Source organism: Gopherus flavomarginatus, chromosome 2 (assembly GCF_025201925.1).
Source record: "Gopherus flavomarginatus isolate rGopFla2 chromosome 2, rGopFla2.mat.asm, whole genome shotgun sequence".
Lineage (NCBI taxonomy): Eukaryota > Metazoa > Chordata > Testudines > Testudinidae > Gopherus > Gopherus flavomarginatus.
The window spans coordinates 80,932,449-80,945,494 of NC_066618.1; the positions used below are offsets into that span (position 1 = coordinate 80,932,449).

Below are 13,046 nucleotides of genomic sequence, written 5' to 3' on the forward strand. Positions count from 1 at the left end.
GGGGAGGGGGGCTGTGCACTCCAGTGGATCAAAGCAAGTTCAATATAATGTGATTTCACTTATAATGCGGTAAGATTTTTTGGCTCCCAAGGACCGCGTTATATCGGGGTAGAGGTACTTTTTTTCTTTAAATTGCATAATTGTAGTTCTGTTTTATGGAGTTAAAACAGGTTTCTTCTGCGTATTGTGAATAAGTCATTAGAGTAGTCTTTCAACTCTGTTTTTTTCCTAATTGAGTAACAGATGTTATGGTGTTCTGATGATTATGAAAATGCATCACTGAGGAATCTCACATTCGTAGTATCTTGAAACATCATACATAATAATTTGTCTATCTAAAAACAGGCTGCTTTGTTACCATACCACTTCCTTCAGGTGGGATATCTAAGTGTTCCAGTAATAAATTTACTAATAGTTGTCATAGTCCAGTGATGACCGCGCCCCAACCTTTCCTATAGTTTGAACCCCCCATGCACATTACTACATAGTAGCAGTGCTGTAGCCAGGTTTTAAGTGTAGGGGCAGCAAAAATAAAAGGCTCCCTCCCTTGGCTCCTCCTCTGGCCACAGGCCCCGACTCCTCCCATCCCCACCCCCCAGATTAACTGTGGGGCTGGCTCAGGACTCCTGTGCGCTTCCCGGGGGTGCGGATACCCCCCCCCCGCATCCCTGGGAGAGTCTCTTCTGCCCAGCACACTCTGCAAGTGTCCCCCACCGGACTGTGCCTCCTGGCCCCACCCGCAGGGTCCCGCCGCCCCCACTCCAGGGTCCCCTGTCCGGACAGCACGGCCTGCGCCCCTGCCCTGCAGGTCTGGCCTCAGGGAGCCCTTTGCCCAGACCCCCCCAGTGCAAGACACCAGACCCCCGCTGCTCACCTTCCGTCCTGCGCCACTGCCTGTCCCCGCCCTGCTCCCGGCGCTCAGTGCGCTCCACATGGGGCTCGCCAGCCAGGCGGCCTTAAAGGCACAGGGGCCCTTTTGCCTCTTTCCACCCTCCGTATTAGCAAGGGGCGGGGAGTGCTTGGCTGCTGAGCCCTGAGCTGCCGCCACAGAAGGTGGCTGCGGTGATGCTGAGGCTGCACTGAGCCCTCGCTCCTCTGGCTGTGCTACTGCCAGCGCTGGCCTGGCAGGCGCCGCTTTTTGAAAACTTTCTGAGGGGAAGCGGCTGCTTCCCCTGAACCCCGCTAGTTACGCTACTGCATAGTAGGCCCATCTGAGAATCTCTAAAGCAGTGGTTTTCAGCTTTATTCTTCAACTGGATCACCAGAAAGAAAAAAATTGTGGATGCCCATGACTCAACAGATCTGGGGATGAGGGGTTGGGGTGAGGGCTGCAGGGTGGGGCTGGGAATGAGGGGTTCAGAGTATGAGGGGGGGCTTTGGGCTGGGGCAGAGGGTTGGGATGTGGGAGGGAATTAGGGCTCTGGACTGGGGGTGCAGACTTGGGGGTGGGGCCAGGGATGAGGGGCTTGGGGTGCAGGAGTGGGCTCCAGGTTTGAAGGGGCTAAGGGCTTAGGCAGGAGATTGGATTGGGGCATGGACTTATCTCTGGTGGCTCCCAGTCAGTGGTGCAGCTGGGATACAGAGACAGGTTTCCTGCCTGTCCTGGCACTGGGGACTGTGCTGCGCCCCAGAAATGGCTCACAGCAGGTCCAGCAACTAGGAGGAGGCATGCAAGCAGCTCCACTTGGCTCTTGCTTGCAGGCACTGCCCCTCCAGTTCCCATTGGCAGGGAATTAGCCAATGGGAGTGCGGAGCTGCAGCTCAGGGCGGGGGCAGCATGCAAAGCCCCATGGCCCCCTGCCTAGGAGCTGGACCTGCTGTTGGCCACTTCTGGGACGCAGTGCGGTGTTGGAATAGGTAGGAACTAGCCTGCCTTAGCCCGGCAGCACTGCTGATGGGGCTTTTAACAGCGTGGTCTGCAGTGCTGGCCAGAGCCACCACAACCAGTACTGGGTTGTGACCCACAGTTTGAAAACCACTGCCTTAGAGCAGCATGGTTGTGGTCCCTGAAACACGGACACCTCCCCTCACCCTGGGCTGAGAACCCCTGTTATAGTTCATGATAAAGTCAATCTGTCAAAACTTGTCAGTGACATCTGGATCCTCTGCAGGTTTTGGATAGGTATATTTGTGGCTTTGGAATTTCCTTCAGCTTCAGCTGAACTTAAATCTTCTTTTTTTTCTTCTGACTTCTGCAGGTTGTGTTTCTGGAGAAACTTCTATTTAAAGCTAAGAAAATAGTGCTAACTCCAAAATCAAAATGAATTCTACTCACGATGGAATGGATTCATGAGACTGTTAGGATAGACTTTTTTTAAGTCTCTAAATTGACAGTGCTGTTCTTCCTCATTTTGTCTGCACTGTGTGTAGTTTCTCTTGGTTGTGTTGGTCTTTCAGGCAGCAACGGGAGAAATTATTTTAAAAACAAGATGGTGATTGTAGAATCACAGAAATTTGCAAAAAGATCAGTACTTGTGGCACCTTAGACTAACCAATTTATTTGCGCGTACGCTTTTGTGGGCTATAGCCCACTTCGTCGGCTGCATAGAATGGAACATATAGTGAGGAGATGTATACATAACAGAGAACATGAAAAGGTGGGAGTTGCCCAACCAACTCTGAGGCTAATTAAGATGAACTGTTGTCAGCAGGAGAAAAAAACTTGTGTAGTGATAATCAAGATAGCCCATTTAAGACAGTTTGACAAGAAGTTGTGAGGATACTTAACATGGGGGAAATAGATTCAATGTGTGTAATGGCTCAGCCATTCCCAGTCTCTATTTAAGCCTAAATTGATAGTATCTAGTTTGCATATCAATTCAAGTTCAGCAGTTTCTCCTTGGAGTCTGTTTTTGAAGCTTTTCTGTTGCAGAATTGGCACCTTTAAATCTGTTACTGAATGGCCAGAGAGGTTGAAGTGTTCTCCTACTGGTTTTTGAATGTTATGATTCCTGATGTCAGATTTGTGTCCATTTATTCTTTTGCGTAGAGACTGTCTAGTTTGGACAAAGTACATGGCAGAGGGGTATTGCTGCTACTCTGAAACCTGTTAGAAATTTGCAGTGGCACTTGAACCACTTGTAGGTTTTAGCCTGTACAAAGTCCTAAAAAAAAAAAATCTTTTAGTTCATTACTTTGAGAACTGAGAGTTCTTCTTTGCCACTCTGATATTGTTAATGAGTTTCTTATATGGAATTTAACACTTTTATTGAGCCTTCTAAAGGAGTACTGTACTCTAATTGAAGAGCATTAATGTGGAACAGCAGGGAATGTATGCTAGAGAACACCTCATAGTAGGACATAGACTACCCATTTGGAACCCTAGTTAGCTTGTTGCATTGATTTTCTTCAGTAATCTGCATTTCAAACATATTTTTATTGTAAAGAAATACCTAACTTGTTTAAAAATTGAGACTATTGGAGACTGAGTGTAAAAAAGATGAAAATAACGTTAACAGTTGAATGTAGGTAAGCATAAAGTGTTTATCCAGCCTGAATCCTGTATGCTAGAAATCGATAACAAAAATAAGGCTTATAATTTTTGTATCTGTTACACTGTAGAGTTCGACCTGGGGCCAGCCTCAGCCTGTGCCCCCAACACCAGAACGGCTCCTGGTCGAGCCTGCTGAGCAGTGCAGGCTCCCTCCTTGCTCCTGGCATAACCCCTCCCCTTTCCCTCCACTGGGCATAGGGAGTTTCCCTGTTCCCTCTCCTGACAGGGCTGGGGGAGTAGCCCCACCTTCCTGAGTAAGTCTGGGGAGGAAACTTGACCCTGATGGACAGAGTTAATCAAGTGTATATCTTAGCAGAAGTCCCAATTATCCCTTCTCCTACCCATTACCACCACTGAGACACAAGACTTGGGGAGGTGGGAATGGCTATTGAAGGGGAATTGATCGTTGCCTTGTTGTGGGTCCCACCGTGCCAGAATTAGTCACTGGAGGGAACTTTAGGAAAGGTCGTGGGGGGAGGGATAGCTCAGTGGTTTGAGCATTGGCCTGCTAAACCCAGGGTTGTGAGTTCAATCCTTGAGGGATCTGAGGCAAAAATCTGTCTGGGGATTGGCCCTGCTTTGAGCAGGGGGTTGGACTAGATGACCTCCTGAGGTCCCTTCCAATCCTGATATTCTGTGATTCTAACTTTTCTAAACATTAGTTGCAAAAGAAGGGGATTTCTTAATCAGTTCACAGTGAGGAGAATATCTATAGGAATAAATCAGTAAAGCATGTAAGCTTAATGATAAAACTACATTTGAAAGTGGAAGTATCTTCTGGAAAAAAGGAGGCATCTTAAAAGATGAACAGCTTCAACTCTGTTAAATTTAGATAGCTAACACTTGCTATGTTAATACACGCTTTCTGTCTGCCATCAGCTCTGATTTATTTTCTGAATTAATTTAAGAAATGCCAAACCTGTTTTGTTCTTGCTGCCAAGATATCTCATAAGCTATTGCGTTACTGAACCAGTAACTAATGCAGTACAGTCTTTCTTCGTGAGGACAGATGCATTAAAAAACAGTGTAGTGCTTTGAAATTCCGAAGACCAGATTTCCTGATTTTTCTAGGGACAGTCTTGATATTCGTGGCTTTGTCAAGCGCTATATAAGAGGTAGATGGTGGTATTATAGTATGGATGATGCTACGCGTATCTCATCTGCCTTAAGATTAGTGAGAGAAACTGAGGTGCAGGCAGGGGAAATGAGTAACATACCTGAGATAAAAGGAAGTCTGATCCAGAAAGAGATGTATTGTTTGTTCTAAGTGATATTTTATAATATCAGTTTAATTTAAAAACTAATTCTTTGTAAGTGCAGGTCACTTAACATCTATGTTGTGAAATGTGAATGGAGAAGCAAGTGTTCAGGGATTGAAGTAATTGAGTAATCCATGGTATTTATGGAAATGGGACAATACACAGAGAAAATAAAATATTGAAAATGTTACCTGTCCTGTTCCTGTTCTTCCTTTCACTTTTCAGTCTTTGAATTATCTCTTCCAGAAGTTTGACAAGTGGTTCTGTTAATAAGCATCTATTTTTTTGTTTTGCACATCTGCTATTCTCTGTCCCTTTCCTTCCCACTCTTCCTTGTGCTGGGTGAGCTCATCTTCCTTTCCTATCCTGGTCAAGACTTTTTTTTTTGTGTTTGTTGTTTTTTTACAGCTAGATATTAGGAGCTTTCATTTTAGCAGCTCTTCTAGTTATCCCATCTGAAGTAGCACTTAATATCATTTCTAGGAGAGAAAGGTGGGTAAAGATTGCAGTTAGAACTAAAACTTTCGTTTTACATTTTGGAAAAAGGATATTAAATTCATTTAAGAAGGTCTTGCTCTGAAACACTACTACTTTGGGTCTTGAGAGTGGATTTTATTAGTCAGAGCAGTGAGTTTAAATGGTTCACCTTGAAAGAGGAAACATTGTTCTACTAATTGACATTACCCTCTGCAAACTCAGTTTTGGTAAGCAATGATGTATTAACATACAGGTATGCTTCCGGGAAGACAACATTAAATAAATTTGCCCATTTTTAATTCCCTAATGGGGTCAAAGTGAATGAGAAATGCAGTGTTCCCAGAAGCTGGAATTCCCACCAGTGTTGTCCCAGGACCTTGCTTGTGCCTCCATCTCTTGTATTGAGGTTGACAAACTGGGAATGTTTAAGCTGAGGCTTGAGACAAAGCTCCAGGTGTTTCCTGGTCAGTTGGAGGATAAGGAACACTAATCTGATACACTTTTTATCCAGCTCAAGAAAAACACTTCCAACCTCAATCAGGGAGGTGAGGAAAACTCCCCTCTGCCCCCCCCCCCACGCTCCCCCCCCAAAGTTAATCATGGAGCACAGAAAGTAATACAAGATTCACTTCATAAGCAAATACTTATTCCTTAATCATATGCTGTTCAAAATAAAAAGCTTGCAATTCCACATGTAGAACAACACAAGCTGATGAACTAGTAAGGCTTATCCACTTTCTTGTACCTGCCCTTGGATACAGATGCGCTTTTACCAACTTAATTTTTTTTTTGCCATCTATCTTGTTATAAGATTTTGACCAAACTAATCTGAATGTGCTAACACTCTGGATTGTTGCTAAACTAGAGAGAAAGGAATGCAGGTTTCTGTAAAACTAACCATTCTGGTTCATCTCTGTAGTCTTTAACTTTATTCACACAATTTTTCACCATTCTGCAACAAATTGTAACACCCTTTTTGGCAGACATAGGCCTGGTGTAGAAATCTGGATATACAACTAAATGCTAAGAAAGAAGAAAGGAACCTAGGGTTATTGTTCAGTTACCCAAGTTGAACCTCTTCATCCTGTTCTGAGGTCAAACTATAATCTCTATTTGGGATCAGTCATGCTGACAAGTGATACAGATGTTCCCCGACTTATGCAAGCATTCCGTAAACCTGTATGATAACCCAGATTGTTTTTCTGCCCCCTTCCCTCCCTGCCCAGAGCTCAGCTGCATCCCCCACACCCAGATCTCAGCTGTATGGTGTGTCTGTCCCCTGTCTTCCCACCCCCCCCCCCCGCTTGCCCAGACACCCCTCTTCCCTCCCCAGGGATCAGGAGGGTGAGCATCAGGCTGTTTCTGTCCCAGGCTTGCACAGAGTTTTCTGTGTACTGCCCTCTCCTTCCCTTGGTGCATGCTGGGAACAGCAGCTACCAGGAGCCACCTAGCTCCCTCTCCCTTCCCCCAGCAGTGTCTATGTGCAAGCTGGGCTCTGCCAAGTCCAATGGCCCCTAGTGGTGACTAGAAGCACTGCAGCCCATTTCTGTGAGGGAAAGGAAATTTTGTGTGAACGTTAATTTCTGCAAAATTCTGTGTTGCACAGTGGTGCAGAATTCCGCTAGGAGTAAAATAGGGTTGAAATACAGCAGACTAAGGATATAGCATGGAAATATAATTGGTCTGCCACTCTATCTGCACTGCTACAAGACTCCTAATTTAACTGGTTCACTAATCACAGTTTAAATTTAATGATAGCCATGTCAACAAATTACAGAAATTATAGCAAAAATTATGAAGTTTGTCTTAGTCTGTATACTACAAGACAACACAGAGGTTGTAGTGAAGAGAGTGGGTGCTTGGTATACCAGGATATGAGAGGCATTTTGTGCATAGCAGGAAGCAATTGTTAAAAAAACAGAAGTGGTGAAATAGAAGAAGGTGGAGGTGATTTGTAAATATGACCCTGATGAGTTGTGGGGAAGAACACAAGCTAAAATTATACATGTAGGCCAGAATGGAATGCTGCAGGCACTTGAAGCTGATGATAGATAGACTTTCATTTTCAGTAGGACAGAGTGAGCTGGTAAAGGAATTCAGAGATGGTGACATGATCACATCATGTGAATATAAAGTAGTGGGGGGTTGGGGGGGGGAGAAACACACCTAGTAATTGTGGATTGGGTGGCCTAGAAAGACCATTGTGGGTATCTTGGGCTATGTCTACACTACAGTTTGTCAGCATAAGTTTTGTCGCTAAGGGTTGTGAATAAGCAACCTCCCTGAGTGACATAAGTTAAACCAATGTAAGTGCTCGTATGCACAGGGCTGTGTTGGTGGGAGAGCATCTCTCGCTGACACAGCATCTTCTGTTTGTGGAGGTAGTTTTATTATTCCAATAGGAGAGCTCTCTTCCATTGGCATAGACCATCTTCACCAGACTGCTGCATCGGTACAGCTGCAGCAATGTGTGTAGATGTGTCCTTGAAGAAAAGAAAAGCTTCAGTAATGAAGACATAAACTTGGGGAGGGGAAATCCATATTTAACTCATTTATGACCTGTTTTGTAAACCATATTAAAAGGGAAATTTACTGCTCTTCCTTTATTCATTATTCAACTCTCAGAAACCTGTACTGAATACACTAACTTTTTTAGCTCAATATCTGCAGGAAAACTTGTTACCATAAGTAGGCTAATTTTGCAGCAAACTAATGTTCAAAGAATGTCAGAGTTCAGTGTCCTGAAAATTATTCCTAGACATTGTAAGCTGTAATAAAAAGTTGCTTGAGTACTGTATATTCTCTTTCATAAGCCTAATATTTTTGGTAAAAAAGTGACGCATCAAAGAGCGGGGGTCAGTGTATAAACGGATCTATACCAAAATTTGATTATTTTAAACTCTGTGGAATCATTGAATTGAATATCTAATACATTGTCATTTTGTTTACCTGGAGCGTCTGCTGGCATGGAGCCCCTCAGTGCCCTGTGGCCGTGGTTTGCCGTTCTCAGCCAATGGGAGCTGTGGGAAGTGGCTGATCTTTAAATATTGACTAATTTTGAAGGTGAATACATATTCAGTTGTTATAACAGGTTTTTGGTTAGATTACATTAAAATAATTCTATCAAAACTTTTGAGTGTTTCTTGTGATGCCAGCTTTTAAAATATAGCAGGGGTTGGCAAACTTCGGCTTATGAAAGAGTCATACAGTTTTTGCTATTTTTACCGAACCACCTTAGGGGGGTCAGCTTATGAATGAGTATATATCGTATGTTGTTTTTAGTATATATTAAAAGTAATTGGAGCTGTGTGGTTGTTAAGGGTATAGCTGATGGTTTAGAAATACTAGCTCATGGAGCGTGAGTTAATAACAAGACTACCTACTTTCTAGTTACCACAGTAGTAGAAGACCATTTATTGTTTTGCAAGCCATTTCAGTTTTACATTAACAATATTTTTTTCTTCAGTTAATCCTCTAGTTTAAACTGAATTGCACACATGGTAATATATAAACTCATTTCTGTTTGCAAGCTGTCTAGTTCTAATACAGTTTTATGTACTGCAGTTCAAGCGTACACACTTGTAAAACGTGTATAATCATTGGAATGTAGAGGCTTAATGTTTGCACTTACAGTAGCACCTTTCATCTGAGAAACTCAAATTGCGGCTTTATAAAGTGTGTGGTGTAGGAAGCGACTATTGAGGGCCACAAAATATTCTTCTTTCCTGGTCTGATCATCTCCTCCAAAGGTCACTTCACAGCAAGTAATAACTAGCTTCCCGTGATTCAAGAGAACTGACTAAAACATATTTTAATCCCCTGTACTTCCAAAATGTCCTAAGTGAATTGTAACTAGCCACAGACACATACCACTGACAGTCTAGTGGAAAAGTACTATCACCTGCACTCTTCTACTATCAACGTTCTGTCCCCAAAATGTCACCTCTGCTCTCAACATTGTCTCAATCTTGGTTTCTGGCAGAATATTTGACATTTTCCAGATCTTTCAACAAGTACTTAATGCAGTGTTTCTTGTTCTTATGTCCTGTCTTTGTCTTTCAGTGTGTTTGAATAGTAGCTTGGTTGTCCCACATGTTGCTTCTCTAAAACCCCAAAATGACAGACAATGGGAAAGAACCATGGCTGTCTTTGTCGTTCATTCTGTGCTCAGGTATACTGGCAACAAGTAAAGCCTTTTAGTGAGCACCTCAGTGCATTCTCAGCTGCTCTGGTGCCAACTTTCAACCTTGAAGAGCACGCCTTAAAGGTACCATTGTAGACTTTCCTGTGTGCCGAAAGACTTTAGGCAATGACTTTGAATATGTTTTGAAATCTTCAGAAGATTCAGTTGTATTCCACACATGAAGGCACTCAGAACAGATATGGAGGATGAGGTTCAGTTTAAATGTATCTGTCACTCTTATTCTTTAATATGTCTGTGACTCCATATTTGTATTAAGGCATCTTTATTTGGGAGATGTTTGCTTTCCTTGAGGAGTGTGTGCCAGCATTCAGGAGATTTACAAAGTAGCCACATAATTCGGAACCCAGGGAATAATGTTTTGTGGATTTTCAGTGATTTGTCTTACCTATACTAGAGAATCTGTTTTTGAACCGAGAGCACAACTTTTCCACTCTTTATAAGAATGTCCTTGCATGCTCATGTTCTGCTTCAGGATATGTTTTTTTTCCCCCCTCTCACTTTGCAGGGTAGACAAAAAAATCAATTATTTTTTTTACAAAATGAAAAAAAATCCTATTTATTTTTATTTAAATGAGCTTTTCCTCAAAGCACTTTATAAAAAAAAAAAAATCCAAACTGAAGAGTCTTTTGATTAAGATATATTGTAGCTTAAAGATCTACTCATGGAATGGGGATTATAAATTCTAATCCTATAGTATGAGACAATATATTATGTTTAAAGAAATTTGTAAATGGGTCCCTAATCCATGAACTATTGGAACTCAATCTTATGGGGTTCTAGGAGCTTCTGTATAGATTATTTAGGTTAATCTTTCTGTCTACCCAATGGGACTTAGTGCTCAGTCTATCAGATGCCATCAGAGATGCATAATTTTGTAGTTCTCAAACTGTGGATTTGTCTCTCCAGAGATAGCATGCTTGTTAACAGCAAAAATGTTTGTTTTTAAATAAATAAAATATAGAGATGAGAAATAAGGCCTCAACCCTATTGTCCCTCTGCAAATTTGTGTACTCAGTCAATCCCTTACCTCCCTAAAAGTACAGTTTCAAAAAGTTCAATGAATAGAAGATTGTTGGAGGCAGAATAGATCTGGACAAGGAGAAGTCTGGAGACAAATGTGAGAAGGGAGGGACAGTCAGTAGAAACAAAAGTGAAACTGTTTGAGCAGCATGTTCCAGAAGTCTTGAGATCTTTCCGAGTGTAGCCTTCATTGATTTGAGATCTACCATACCATTCTCACTAGAAGGGAAAACCTATAATGACAGCAGGACGTAAAAGAGACCCAGTTTGGGAATAAGAGCCATTCAAGAAATATATGTTTGCTGATGTTTTAAAAAAAGTCACACGAGTGAACTGGTGGAATTCACTTGAACAGCTGGTTTCAGAGACTGTTGAAGTGATAATCTCACTTTTAACAGCAGTAGCTTTTTCTGCTGGTGTGGACGAATTCCTTTGAACTAATTCATTCCGAGCTGAGAGATTGTTTGGAACCTGAAAAAGCAGGAAAGCTTGCTTGTTTATAATCTGGAAAAGAAAAACAAACAGGAAAATGAAGGTGAAGATGACTGAGTTAGCTGCAGAAGCCAATATTTGAAGTTTCTCATGTTGACCTGGCTAACAAACAGTCAATGTAATTTTTTAAATATTTCATTAACTATTTTAGTTTAACAATTTTAACAAAAACAAGCTTGATTTTAAAAAACTTGAATGTTTAACTAAATTCCAAAATTCATATGCTTGTTTTGTTAAAATACATGTTTGCTGTGGGGGGGAGGGGATCCAGACTACATAACATTGTTTTATTTAACTAAAACAGCAATTTAAATGTCTTTCTAGTGACTTTCACCTCCTAAGGGCTAGTCTGCACTGACAACACTAAAGCGCTGCTGTGGCAGTGCTTTAATGTGGCCAGTGTGGTTGCGGTGCAGCACGGGGGAAGAGCTCTCTAAAAATCCCAGTTCTACAAGGGGCACAGCTACCAGTGCTGGAAGTGTGGCTTGCTGCGTGCAGAGTGGTTTTATTTCATGCCCCTGAGCAAGGAAGTTGCAGCGCTGTAAATTGCCAGTTTAAACAAGCCGTAATACAGCATAGCAGGAAATCCTCCAAATATTGACAATTAACCTGTTGAATTGGAGACAGTTCACTTCCAAAGACTTCATAAATGTCTGCTTTGATTACCTTCGATTGAAATAACCAATCAATCATTCATTTTTTGATATAGATGTAAAACTAATCTGAAAAGTTTTCAAAAGAAATCGCTTAAAAATGTACAGCATATACCTTCTAAGAATGAAACCTACATCTATCTCTGAGTTGTGAAGAATGTGTACTAAGGTTATAACAACCAACCAAAATGCACTTTTATGTAGAAATCCATGATTAAATCGAGTCTTTCTGATTTAGTGATTTAAATGATGATTTAATCAAATCCACCCTGTCACCTTGATTTTGGACTTCTCCAAGAAATCTGTCTCCAGTATATGCAATGCACCTTTGGTATGGTAGACATCCTTTGAACTTTTTGTAGACTTCAAGAACGTGGATCTTCTAAAGTTGGATGCTAGATGAAAACCTCTCATCTGGTCTTGCTCTTTTGAGGTTGTGTGTAGTTACAACAGATTATGCTCTCATCCTATTTGTATTCTGAGTTGGGGAATGGATGGTGGAGAATTTTTTAGCATCTTTATTGATTTACAAATAACATGAGGGACTTAAGACTGTCAGGGCTACTAGTTGATGGATGGCATGCAAATGCCTGCTATTGGCTGGTGTCCAGAGAACTCTGAACAAAGCATGTACCCAAGACACTAGTTCTATCACTGCATGCCCTTATAACAGCAACACAAATTAAGAAGTTTAATTATTTTAAGTAGAGGATTAAAATTGCCAATATATCTAGTAATTGTGGAGTCTCTTGCCAGAACTTGTGTGAACTGGATGTATATATGCAGTGTAGTTGGAGCTGTCTGTCCCAGGATATTAGAAACAAGGTTTTCTGAGGATACTGCAGGAAACTACCATATCTGTACAGAAAGTACTTGCATTGTAATCAGGCCATCTCTCAGTCTTTCATAAACAGATCCAGGCCTGTAAATTGCTTTCAGTAAGGCATTTTCTCTAAAGCTTGAATCATTTTTACTCTTTTCTGTAGCTTCCAGTTTTTCAACATCCTTTTTTAAAATGTGGACACCAGAACTATATACGGTATTTGTCTCCTCAATACCACGTGCAGTGGTAAAAATCACCTATATGATACAAATGTCCTACTCACTGCTCCCCTGTTTAGACATTCCAGAATCACATTAGCCTTTTTTGCCATAATATTGCACTGGGAGTTCATGTTCACTTGCACGTCTGCTATGGTCCCTAATTTTAACTTTTTAAATTTATGTAGTAATGGGAAATTTGAGGATGCAACTAGGAAAAATAACCTTTTAGTTTGTGAAATAAAACGTAATGTTGAATGAAACTAACAGTAAATTAAACCACGTAGAGACAAAGCTGGGATCTTACAGATTCTTCCCTGCAATTTAAGAAAAACTATACATGCTGTATCTTGTAAAATCCAGCACATCATTGGCTATTGTTCAGTCCTGACTGTCAGAATCCTTT

At 41.6% G+C, this 13,046-nt stretch overlaps 1 protein-coding gene across 5 annotated transcripts in view; it reads left to right on the forward strand.

Annotated features, from left to right (window-relative positions):
* ATP2C1 (ATPase secretory pathway Ca2+ transporting 1) overlaps positions 1-13,046 on the forward strand; it is an 87,224-nt gene that overhangs the window by 1,225 nt on the left and 72,953 nt on the right. The window lies entirely within an intron of this gene.